Here is a 13,270-nt window from a genome sequence, read left to right on the forward strand (position 1 = left end):
AAATTTTATCAACGATTATAGTATTGATAAGGTAGTAGCGAGGTTTACCACTTTTATTCTCGACGCAGCTGAAACACTAATTTCATGATCAAACGGTCTCTCATGTAAAAGGCGGGTCCCCTGGTGGAACGAGGACTGCAAGCTGGCGCGAAATAAACAAAGCAATGCATGCGTCGTACTGCGTTGCTCCCCGACTGCAGATAACCGTATAGCATTTAAACTCGTCAAATCACAGAGAAGGCGGACGCGGCGACAGACGAGGAGGACTAGCTGGGAGAGACATCCTACTCACAGGAGTCCAAAGTCGGCAATGGCCTAAGCAGGCTAAAGGGGCAGGAAATGCATCCATTACCCCTGGTCCATCAACAAGGAAACAGCTTAGTCGTCCAGGCCAAAGCTCTTGGCCTAGACGACTCGATCCAAATCTCGATCCAATGTTCAAAATCCTTTCTTAAACACAAAGAAATAGCCGAACATAAGACACTGCACCGTACATGCACACAGAATAACCCTTATAACCTTTTATAAGCGCCGAGCTAAGAGCTGCCTTGAATGTATTCAAGAGCTTTGCACCGGGGCCTGATAGAATCATTTACGACATAATTAAACACCGCCAGCCCTCTCTCGGGCCCTCTGGACTGCCAGGATTTGAGAGGTCTGATTCTGGGCCTTAATAAGCATCATCATTTCCTCTTGGGTGAAAGGGGGACCGGCAAATGCGCAGCCCCACAGGACATGCTCGAAGTCCGCATAACCACCACACAGGGGGCAGTCCGGGCTTGGGAACCGTTCGGGGTACATTGTGTGCAGTGCTGCAGGGCTTGGGTAAGTGCTGGTTTGTAGAAGTCTGAGAGTCACTGCCTGGGCCCTGCACAGTGAGGAGTGCGGCAGAGGCAGAAGTCTTCTTGATAGGTAATTGTGTTTGCATATCTCGTTGTATGAGCAGAGAGGCTCGGGTCGCCCTAGAGAGGACGCATTACCCGGCGCACGGTCAGTCAAACCTCGTGCAGCCGAGTGTGCCTCCTCGTTGGGGTTGAGCGAGGCACCTTCAATGTTTCCAAGGTGCGCAGGGAACCAGGCCAATGAGTGATCTTTGAGGTCTTTGGCGTTTTGGATGATACGTAGGGAAGTGACCTTAAAATGACGCTACGCGCACTTTTCAATGCTATACGGGCTGCCGGGCACCTTAGATCTGCACGGAAAGAAGCTATTGTCATTCCGATTTTAAAACAGGGTAAAGACCCCTTATTATTAACAAGTTACGTCTACTAACCCTCACAAGATGTTTCTGCAAATTTTCGAAAAAGTGGCTAATCACCGTCTACTGCGTTTTCTGGAATGTAACAAAATGCCTGCCCCATGCCAGTGTTTTTATAGAGAAGGCTGGTGGACGACTAATCATCTCGTAGGCATCGAGGAAAAGATTCGCGATGCCTTCATTCAGAAAAGATTCTCTCTGGCCGTATTCCTCTATATGGAAAAGGCATAAGATACTACCTGGCTTTACAGAATATTCACAAACCTCTCCGAAATGGGAAACCGTGGATACATGTCTAACTTTTAATTTAATTGAGAAGTGTCTTTCTGCCCATATATTCGATATTGGAATTGGAAACACTTGGTCTAGGTAGTTTGTACAGAAGACTGGAGTACCACAGGGTGGCGTACTTAGTAGCACCCTCTTTATTGTTACAATTAATTCTTAACATTCCTTTATTCTACAGAGTTTATTTTATTTTGCATACGCTGATAACGTGCAGATACAATTCAAGTTATGTAACCTCTTCATCTATGAGCGACAAGTTCAGCTAGGTCTGAAAAAATGTCAAAACGGGAAATGCGCTAATAAGAATGGATTTATGCTAAACGACAAAAAGAGCTCCTGAGTCATATTTGCAAGAAAGTTGCCTATGACAAGTAAATGTCTAAAAACAATGAATACCCTTAAAATGCTGTCACACACAACACGGGGTAGTGACAGGAAGTGCCTCGTGACCCTGCACAAGAGCCGTATAAACTCACGTTTGAACTAAGGTGCTACATTAGCATCTAGAGGACTATACCACCCTCAAGATGCTCAATCATGTGCAATATATAGGTATCCGCCTTGCGACCGGTGCCTTCAGAACAAGCTCCATACACAGCCTCTACAGTTGAGTCAAATGAGTGGTCTCTTCACGTGCAGAGGTCATGCTCTAGTTTCTTATACTTTCTGGAAGTAAGTTCAAACTGCCTGTCCCTTCTCTAGGATAAACGATACAACATGTAGTACACGTTTTCACAACCGACTTTCAGTGAGAGATCCCTTCTTACTGTGTGCAAGGTAATTGAGTGGGGATATGGATGTTCCGCATCGTATACATTAAATAATTCCTCTAGCGAAGCCTCTTTCGCCAAGGCTGTGGCAGGAGTTAGTGTTGCTAGTAACTTTTGGAAGTCAGTAAACACGCTTCAGAGATGCACATTCCCATGCACTTCCTTTAACTCCTCTGAAAGTACTCTTGCCGCCACATTACACAGACGCATTGAAGAGCCATTTCAGCGTCTCATATACAGCTGCTGGTCCGTATTTTTCAAAATCCGACGTTCTGCACAGGAAAACCAGCATCTTCACTGCAGAAGCTTATGCAGTGATCTCGTCTATGAAAGACATTAGGAAAACAAAGCTACGAAAAGCCATTATATTAACAGATTACCTAAATGTAGTGAAAACATTGCAATCATTACACAAACATATAAATACTATAATCAACGACCTTTACTCGCTGCTATGGACAACTTATATATCTAATGAACACATTCTAATACGCTGGGTGCCTGGACACAACGACATCCAAGGAAATGGGCTTTTAGATGAAATGGCTAAATACATCGAAACTAATGCTAGCAATCTGTCGATAGAAGTTCCTGCCACAGAGATGAAGCCATTGCTACGTAAAACACTGAGGAGCTTTTGCAACACTTGTGGGATGCGGAAATCTTGAATCAACTCTACGTAATTAAACCCCACTATAGGGTAATTGCCTGCCACTATCAAAGTCACGACGATGTGATGTGCTCTTATTTAGACTGAGAATAGGGCAAACATATGGTACCCATTCTTATCTTTACACTGAGGCTGAACCTCCGAGCCGTGGTAAATGTGGCCAGAGGCTGACCGTACTTGTCGTCTTGCTGTAGTGTCGGGAAGCAGAACCTGAACGTAAAAAGCACTTCCCTCTAGTGTATCCCTCTTCATCCCACACTGTTTCTTGGCACATAACCGATCTTCAAGGCCAAAACAGTACTTATTTTTAATGATGCTATTTTGCCGTTATTGGACTAAGATATTCGTAGCACGCCCTATCTCTAGAGGGTGCTGCAGCTATAGTAATCTAAGCCACACGCCTATGGTCCCTTGCGCTCAAGGGCCCCGGTGAGGCGGATGTGCCACTCACTGGCAGTCAGATATCTTAATGTAATATGCACTTGTAGAATATCTTTCATGGTCACAGTGAAAATAACTTGTTATTGTAATTATGTTAATGTATATATATTGTACACCGTTTAGAGCGAAAGTTTCAGTCCTCTTTACCGCCATGGTACCATTACCATTTGTCATTTACCACTTCATGGACTGTTTTATACCATTTTACCCCGCAGGGGCGTCTGCGTAAGCAGGCGTTTGGTGTGTTCCGACACCACGGACCCGAGCACACGGGTGTTGGACCCTCCCACGCTTAACCTTGCGTGTCTTAGCCGTGTCCGGGGAAAAGAGGATCCTGGGGGTTGAGCCGATGCCGGGAGTTGGACCATTATGGCCCCCCGGCGGAGGCAACACACTTCTTTGGCCTCCGCTTCACGTAGACGGCACCTCCGGACTGACCCACCCGGGGGAAATCGGTAGTTGCCTTTTCCTTGCTCTCTCTCCAATCTTCGTCTTCCCCTCTCGCTTTTAATCTTTCCTGTCTTCTCATCTTTTCCATTCACTTCGACTTTTCCTGGCGGCAAGGGTTAACCTGGTGTGGCTGTCCTACCTTGGGTATACCATATCGGGTTATAGTAACGGCATACTGCTGGCGCTGTGCAGACTTATTTACATGTTCTGCCACGTCCCCTTGTTGGGCTCCGTGGTGGGTGGCAGACGCCGTGGCCGAATAAATCACTTCGTTCCATGGGATCCTCAAACCCCTTTTCAACTGATCGTGCCTCGAAAAGGGTACGCACCGATGCAACCTTGCTATTCTGGCCCAAAAACCAAGAAACGTTCCCGAAATTCCACGTCCTTCACTGTGAGCAATCATCTATGAAAGCTAGAGCAATTTCACCATTTCTTCTGGCCAAGTGCCTCAAAGAGACACTTGGAGCCAGTTATAAGGTAACAAAGATGGCAAGCGGAGATTTGCTCCTCGAACTAAAAGACAAGCAACAATACAACAAACTCGCACACCTCGTAGCCTTTGCTAACATCCCTGTTCCTGTGAGCGCACATCGAACTATGAACACAGTGAAAGGCGTAGTATCAGATGAATACTTAATGACATTGAATGAAGAAGAACTCCTGGATGGATGGAAGGACCAAGGCGTAATCCACGTGCAGCGCATTAAAATCAGGCGGAATGACATCGAAATCCCAACAAAGCATTTAAGACTCACTCTCAACTCAACTACATTACCTGAGACTCTCGAAACCGGCTATGTAAAGCTTCATGTTCGACCTTATATTCCGAACCCGTGACGTTGCTTCAAATGTCAGAGATTTGGTCACGCATCCCAGAGCTGCAGAGGGCAGCTTATTTGCGCAAAGTGCGGCACAACCGCTCACTATTCTGACGACTGCAATAATGATGAGGTACATTGTGCAAACTGCGACGGCAGTCACCCTGCTTACTCAAGAGCTTGTCCTGCCTGGAAAAAAGAGAAGGAAATAATTACAGTATAAGTTAAGGAGAATATAACATTCCGTGAAGCTCGACAACGGATCTCCTCATTATTCTCACTGAAAACATCGTTCGCCGAAGTGGTGCAACGGGGGGCGGCACCACAACGACCTCTGGTGGCAGCCTGGACCATGCCTAGCGTGCCAAGGGCAACGCCACCCGCCCCTACGGTGGGAGCAGCCAATCGCTGCCCTGCCATCTCTCAAAGTCTGCACACCAGTGGCCTCTAACAAGCTCCGGCAGCAGCCGGGACACCGCATAGGCCACAGGGGTCCTGTCGACCTCCGGCCCGGTGGGGGCGAAGACTTCGTCGCTCGAGATGAAGTCTACGCGACGCACACATCGCTCTATGGAGCGGGTGTCCAGTGCCTCGCAAGAGGCTATGGACACCAAACCAAGCCAAACGGCGCAGGTAGCGTCGAAGGAGCGGCGAGGTTCTCTTGACCGCTCCAAAGAAGACAAAACACCAATTACAGGGCCTAACAAAGGCCCTGTAAAGTAAATTTAATCTCCTCCCTTTTGAGACACACAGCACAATTTTTTTTCAACATGGACATACAGTGGAATATTAGAGGACTATTAAGAAACCTAGATGACGTCCAAGAAATTCTCTGTAAGTTTAATCCTAAAGTGCTGTGTGTTCAAGAAACACACCTAAACTCCAGAAACACCAACTTCCTACGTCAGAATATTGTTTTCCGAAAAGATCGGGAGGATTCTGTCGCATCATCTCGTGGTGTGGCCATCATACTCGACAGAAGTGTAGCCTGTCAGCAACTTCCACTCAATACGGCACTTGAGGCGGTTGCCGTTCGTGCTGTACTTCTGGGTAAACTCATAACCATTGGCTCGCTCTACATACCCCCACATTATCATTTACACAAGCATGAATTTCAGTCATTTATAGATGAATTACCAGAACCTTACCTCGTTTTTGGCGATCTCAATGCACACAGCAGCTTGTGGGCGATACGCGTATCGATGCGCGAGGACGCCTAATCGAACAATTTCTGTTCTCTGGCTTAGTAGGGAAACCCACCTACTGCAATCTCGCAAACAAAACATATTCTGCCATTGATCTCAGTGTAGCTTCCCGTCTATATTTCCTGAACTTAAATGGGAAGTTATAAAAAATCCTTACGGGAGTGACCACTTCCCGATACTGCTGAGATCACCACTACACAAGGAACCTCCACCACAGGCCCCCCGGTGGAAGTTGTATACGGCAGATTGAGAAAGATTCCAAAGTCTTACAAGTAGTATCTCGTGGTCTGACATATCTTCGTTGGGAATTGATGCTGCTGTCGAGTATCTTACATCTTTCATAATTCACGCTGCTTCTGAATGTATACCTGAAATAAGTGGTGTGACCTGCAAACGCCGTGTCCCATGGTGGAACGACGAATGTCGGAACGCTCGTGGGAAACAGAACAGGGCGTGGGAGTTGCTACGCGACTCCCCAACTGCGGAGAATCTTGTCAATTTTAAGACGATAAAATCGCAGGGCAGAAGAACGCGTCGACGGGCCGGTAGAGAGAGTTGGGAGAGGTTTTTATCAGGCATCAACTCGTATACAGACGAGGGCAGAGTCTGGGAGAAAGTTAATAAGATAAAGGGGCTACAAACTTATTCACTCCCGTTGGTAAACACACAAGGCGACAGTCTGGAAGACCAAGCTAACTGCCTGGGAGAACATTTTGAGCATGTGGCCAGCTCATCCCATTATTCAAACATTTAAAAGACACAAGGCTGCAATAGAAAAACAGAAACTAGAAAGAAAATGTACTGGACACGAGGCATACAATCAGCCATTCTGCATTGCTGAGCTGTATGCATCGCTTAGTTGTTGCAACAAGTCTGCCCCAGGTTCTGACCGCATAGCTTATCAAATGCTGAAACACCTTCCCCATGAAACAAAGAAAACTCTGCTCTCCCTGTACAATGCTATATGGACCTCCGGCGTCATCCCCTCTACCAGGAAAGAGGCCATTGTCGTTCCTATACTGAAGCAGGGTAAGGACCCATCGTCTGCTTCAAGTTACCGGCCCATAGCACTAACAAGCTGTCTCTGCAAACTGTTCGAAAAAATGATAAACTGCCGACTACTACATTTCCTCGAATCAAACAAACTGCTTGACCCGTACCAATGCAGGTTTCGAGAAGGTCGATCCACCGCCGACCATCTAATACGTATTCAGACGCAAATTCGTGAAGCTTTTGTCCATAAACAGTTCTTTCTATCTGTATTCCTTGATATGGAAAAAGCCTACGATACCACGTGGCGGTTTGGAATACTTAGAGACCTCTCACACGTTGGTATACGTGGTAACATGTTAAATGTCATAGAAAGTTATTTATCTAATCGCACATTCCGTGTTCGTGTAGGAAATGCTGTATCAAGACCTTTTGTGCAGGAAACTGGAGGGCCACAGGGCGGGGTGCTCAGTTGCACTCTCTTTATCGTAAAAATGAGTTCTTTGCGTCTGTATATCCGAAGAAACATGTTTTATTCTGCATACGTCGATGACGGTACAGATAGGTTTCGCCTCGTGCAATCTTGCAGTCTGTGAGCGGCAGATTCAGCTTGGTCTGAACAGGTGTCTAAGTGGGCAGATGAGAATGGATTTAGCCTTAACCCACAAAAGACCACCTGCGTCCTGTTCTCCAGAAAGAGGGGTCTGCACCCCGATCCTGACATTGAGTTGCAGGGAAAACGTGTGGCCGTAAAAACCGAACATAAATTTTTAGGTGTGATTTTAGATACGAAGCTAACATTTGTGGCACACATACAGTATGTAAGAAATAAGTGCATGAAAACAATGAATATTCTAAAAGTATTGTCACGCACCGCTTGGGGTAGTGACACAAAGTGTCTTTTGAATCTGTATAAGAGCCTCATACTCACAAGACTAGATTACGGCGCCATAGTGTACCATTCTGCTACGCCAAGCGCCCTAAGGATGCTGGATCCTGTACACCACCTAGGCATCCGTCTAGCCACTGGTGCCTTCAGGACAAGTCCTGCGGCAAGCCTTTATGTAGAGGCAGACATGTGGTCGCTTGACATGCAACGTTCGTACCTAAGCCTCGCCTATTTTCTGAAAGTTAATTCGAACTCGGAACACCCGTCCTTCTCAACCGTAAATGACATGACCAGTGCCACACTTTTTAATAACCGGCCGACAGCAAGAGATCCCTTCTCAGTACGTGTAAGGAAAATTAGTGAAAAATGGATATCCCACTACCTGAAAATACTCTGATGGCCCCAGCAAAGCTAGTGCCGCCGTGGCAGTGGCAGCTCATAGAGTGTGATACCTCATTTGTAGAGGTCACGAAAGACGCTCCAGAGGCACATATCCGAATGCATTTTCTAGAAATTCAGTTCAAGTACTCGTCCTGCACTCAGTTCTACACTGACGCTTCCAAGTCACATGCAGGGGTAGCTTATGCGGTAGTCGGACCGTCGTTCTCAGAGTCCGATGTACTGCACCCGGAAACAAGCATTTTTACGGCTGAGGCTTATGCACTTTTATCCGCTGTGAAGAGTATAGGCAAATCAAAACTCAAAAGATCAATAATATTTACAGACTCCCTAAGCGTCGTAAAAGCCCTCATGACTCTACATAGACACAAAAACCCTGTACTCATTGAACTGTATTCTGCTCTGTGCAAAGCATACATGTCTAACCAGCATATTATTTTGTGCTGGGTGCCTGGCCATAGAGGCATCGAGGGCAATGTTCTGGCTGATCAAATGGCCACATCAACTACATCGCGAGCCCTTAACCCTACCACTTCTATTCCTGCCACAGATCTCAAGCCCTACTTGAGAAAGAAACTTCGAAGCCACTGGCAGCGCTTGTGGGATGCCGAAACGAACAATAAGCTCCACTTAGTTAAGCCACAGATTGGCCCCTGGCATCCTGTTACGAAAATACGAAGAACTAATATCCTATTCTCTCGTCTGAGAATAGGACATACATACGGCACCCACAATTTTCTCTTAACTGGAAATGACCCGCCAACCTGTGGTAGATGTGGAGAGAGGCTTACCGTGCTCCACGTGCTCGTGGAGTGCAGGGAAGCCGAAAGAGAGAGAAAAAGACACTTCCCTCTAGCGTACCAGTATCCTCTCCCTCTCCACCCCGCTATGTTTCTAGGCGACGAACCTCTTTTTAACACCAAAGCTGTTCTGGATTTTCTGAGCGATGTTGTACTGCATGTTATTTGCCCAATAGTTTCTTAGCGCGTCCTCGCTTCAGAGGATGTCGCCGCGATAGTAGTTTTGCATAGCACGCGGCTAGGCCCTTACGTTTTAAAAGGGTCTGTCACGGCAGTAGTGCTTTTTAAAAAGATTTATCTGTGATATATTTTCGTCTATCGTCATTATCTTGCAATTTGTTCTTTCGTGATCATAGTGCACCTCATTAGCCATTGCCATAATTTTATTACATATACATTTTACGCATTTTACAGCGATTGTGTTTAGGCCCTTTTACAGCCACGACACATCTAGCTTTCGCAATTCATTGCTCCATTGTCAACTCATGAACACTGGCCTGGCGCCCTTTGGCCATACCTCGCCCTTGCGCCATTAAACAACATACATCATCATCATCACCATTTTTCTTAGCGCTCTTTCGCCATGCCTTCCCCGTGCGCCAATAAAACCCACATATAATCATCAACCTCTCCTGGGTTTGGACTTGAAGGGGGCGTCCGGTACATGAGCGCAAGAACGTCTCCACCACATGTCACTTTGTTGTGACGGTGGAACACCAGTGGCACAAGAAACGTTACCGAACTAACTGTTTATTTTGCGAACGTGTGCCCAGCAAATAAAGTGACACTCAGTACAGTGATAGCGGCAAGAACACACGCCTGTCGTGGAAAACTGATGTATGGTTCAGACGCGTCCACTATCTGTAGTTGGTTCATCGCACATTCCAGCGTAATCGCTGGTGCTTTAGAATGAACAAGTTTTAGAATAAACACAAGTTTTAGATTGAACACCACTATTCGCGTGACCCATGCACTCTGATTACAAAAGGTTCGGTGACAAGACAGACAACAGATAGAAGTCAACCCGTACGCGCTTCAGTACACAAAAATAAGACGAGAGCTAATATGGTCTTTTGTGGAACACACATTGAAATTATTCCTGCATCCAATTGAGCATTGTTCTGTTAGTATGCGCGTTTGTAATGCAACGAAAATGGTCCTAGAGGGTTCAACAAATGATTAAATGATAAATATTGTGGGCAATTAATAACAGCTACTGAATAAGGGTCACGTTACTTCTCCGACACAATCAGACGCATTTGTAATGCAATGAGATTTTGTAGCACTAACTTTAATGCCGAAGAAATAAATCCTCCTGAGAGGCTATGTACATTACATTGCGCATTGGCTTGAGTACTTCTCAAGGTAACCAAAATGCGTTTGCATAAAACATTGACCCTGAACATACTCTCATATGCGTGCTGAACCTAATGAAATTGGTCTAATAATTTTCTTCCCACTAGCTCTGTAGAAGTTACCAATAATTTGACATAGGCCGTCTCTTTCTTACAGACGATGAAAACCTGCCGTGAAGTCATGAATACCGCGAAGTAACATAGAAATTCAGCATGCAGTGCCGGCATGGCAAACCATCACACGATGTTGCATTTTATCTCTCCTTTTAAGCGAAGAAAAAAATTCAGTGCCATTTCACTCTGTGAAGGTGGATGACCAGCGAAGCTGCGTATGTGGTGATTGACCGTTGCTCCGGTGAAACGCTACAAGTTTGCGGGGTCAGGGCCACATGGACGGTTCGTATTTCTTTCCGCCTCGCGGTCCTAGCGAGCAGCACGCTTACGCTTGGCGTCCGCGGCCCGCTCATCGTCGGTGGTCTCCTTAGCCGCCGCCGCCGTGCCCATTCCCTTTTCTGTTCACGTCGTCGTTCTTTGTAGGTCACGCTGTTCATCTTCAGAACGTACGACACGCGGCCTAGCCATTTCACAGTCAGAGTAGAAGTGAGAAATGGAGCTACGTAGAGCATGACATCAGGAGACAGAAGACGCTCAGATTGATAAGCACTAGTTTGAATACGCGGGATGGCGTACACGTGTATGGTGCGAACGTAGACATGGCCGACGCGGGTCGAAGTGTAGTATCTGTTGTGATCAGCTTAATATCTGATACGGGGTGTATTTCTAGCCAAGATTATAAACTTATTTTTGCAAGTTGGTGGAGTGCTTGAAGCCTGCTTCGCCTCCTTCGCGGGTCGTCCCGGTATTGCACGATCTTCGGGATTGGCCCACGTTTTTGGTCTGCGGACATCAATCCGCTAGAAACTAGTCATGTACAACTATGCAGTAAAACACTTTGTACAATATTAAACCTGAGAAGGTTGTCACTTCATCTACGTTCATGGAGGTCTTGATTCTGGCATCTAATTGGTACATTAAAAAAGTGGTTTTTCATGTTCGCAACAAATCAGTCAGTAGTACTATTGCGAACCGACTTGTAAGGCGATTGTGCCCTTGAGCTGTGTTTCGGGTTCAGGGGGATAATGCGTGCATGATTGCTCAGGATTGTAGTGTTCGCGGAAACTCCGACGAGTTGTCACGTGAGAGGTGTGCGGCTTCTGCAAGTTAGGTGCTCTGGTGGAACGCTGATGAAGGACATCCCTCCCTTTCCACAACCGTCCTGTCTCCCTTTAGCGGCTGCGGGAACAGGCTTCGGCGGCGCGAGAGATGTGTGGCAATCGCCTTGCATGTTATGTACGGCAGCACACGTTGCACAACAGACGCATGACTAATCGGCTCATACATATAGGCATTACGGCTACAGAGGCTCGCAGGGGCGTCTGTGTGAACAGGCGTTTGGTGTGTTGCGACACCATGGACCCGAGCACATGAGGGTCGGACCCTCCCATGCTTAACCGTGCGTGGCTTAGCCGTGTCCGGGGAAAAGGGGATCCTGGGGGTTGAGCCGATGCCGGGAGTTTGGACCTCTATGGCTCCCCGGCGGAGGCAACACACTTCTTTGGCCTCCCCTCGTAGATGGCACCCCCAGACTGACCCACCCGGGGGAAATCGGTAGTTGCCTCTTCCTGTCTCTCTCTCCCTCCTGCCTTCGTCTTTCTCTCTCACTTTCCATCTGTCCTGTCTTCTCTTTACTTCGTTTTACTTCCAATCTTCCGGGCAGCAAGGGTTAACCTGGTGTAGTTCATCCAACCTAGGGTCTATTATATTAGGTTATAGCAGTGATGTATAGCTGGCGTCTGCGAGTGTTACTAAACCTTGTAGCGCCCCGTCGTTGGGCTCGGTGGTGGGTGGCTACCATCGCTTCTCAATAACAAGAAAACAACTAATGGGTACTCCCTTCCCTTCGTTACCTGATTGCTCTCTCAAGAGAGGGCGCACCGATGTCGCGTTTCAGTTCCTAAGCCAAGCAAAGAAAACTTCCCCCGCTTCCATGTGCTGCACAGTGAACAACAAGAAAGATCAGCTCGAGTAATTTCCCCGTTCCATATGTCCAAACGCCTTGCAGAAAAGCTTGGCCAAGGCTACAAAGCAACAGAAATGGCAAGTGGAGATCTGCTTCTCGAAATCAGCAGCAAAAGCCAACACGACAAATTGACGACTCTTGAGAAAATCGGGGACATTCCCATAACAGTCACGCAGCATAAATCCATGAACACTGTTCGTGGGGTAGTCTCAGACGACGACTTGATCGACCTTAGTAAAGTGGAATTGCTAGAAGGATGGAAGAGCACAATGTGATCGATGTGAAAAGAATCAAAATACGCCGTGATGATAAAGAAATACCTACCAAGCACCTGATTCTGACATTTGGCTCGAGCAGACTTCCTGAATACATTGAAACAAGATATATCAAAATACGCGTCAGGCCATATATACCAAACCCACGGAGATGTTTCAAGTGCCAAAGGTACGGCCACGGATCTCTGAGCTGCCGTGGGCGGCTCACCTGTGCTAAGTGCGGTGACAATGACCATCCCGCTGACGACTGTAACAACGAACTCCACTGCGCGAACTGCGACGCTGGGCACCCCTCATACTCTCGTTCTTGCCCTGCTTGGAAAAAGGACAAAGAAATAATCACACTGAAAATCAAAGAAAACATATTGTTACGTGTGGAAGGACACAGACGAAAAAGGCTATTTACAGGCTATTTACACTGGAGCCAGACAGCCAGGCCCACACTCGCTCGCAACCAAGAGCACAGACACCCTTCATCGTCTTTCTCGCGGCGGCTCGTCCCTTGGAACATCTTTCGGTGATATCGTAATACTACCCCCCCGGCGCAAAAGCACCGTCACGGTGCTGTTAAATATCCAA

General features: G+C 46.9%; 1 pseudogene; it reads left to right on the forward strand.

The window, feature by feature from the left end:
* Positions 1–11,049: 11,049 nt before the first annotated feature.
* On the forward strand, positions 11,050–11,229 carry LOC119443284 (U2 spliceosomal RNA; annotated as a pseudogene).
* The last annotated feature ends 2,041 nt before the right edge of the window (positions 11,230–13,270 follow it).

Source organism: Dermacentor silvarum, chromosome 2 (genome assembly GCF_013339745.2).
Source record: "Dermacentor silvarum isolate Dsil-2018 chromosome 2, BIME_Dsil_1.4, whole genome shotgun sequence".
NCBI lineage: Eukaryota > Metazoa > Arthropoda > Arachnida > Ixodida > Ixodidae > Dermacentor > Dermacentor silvarum.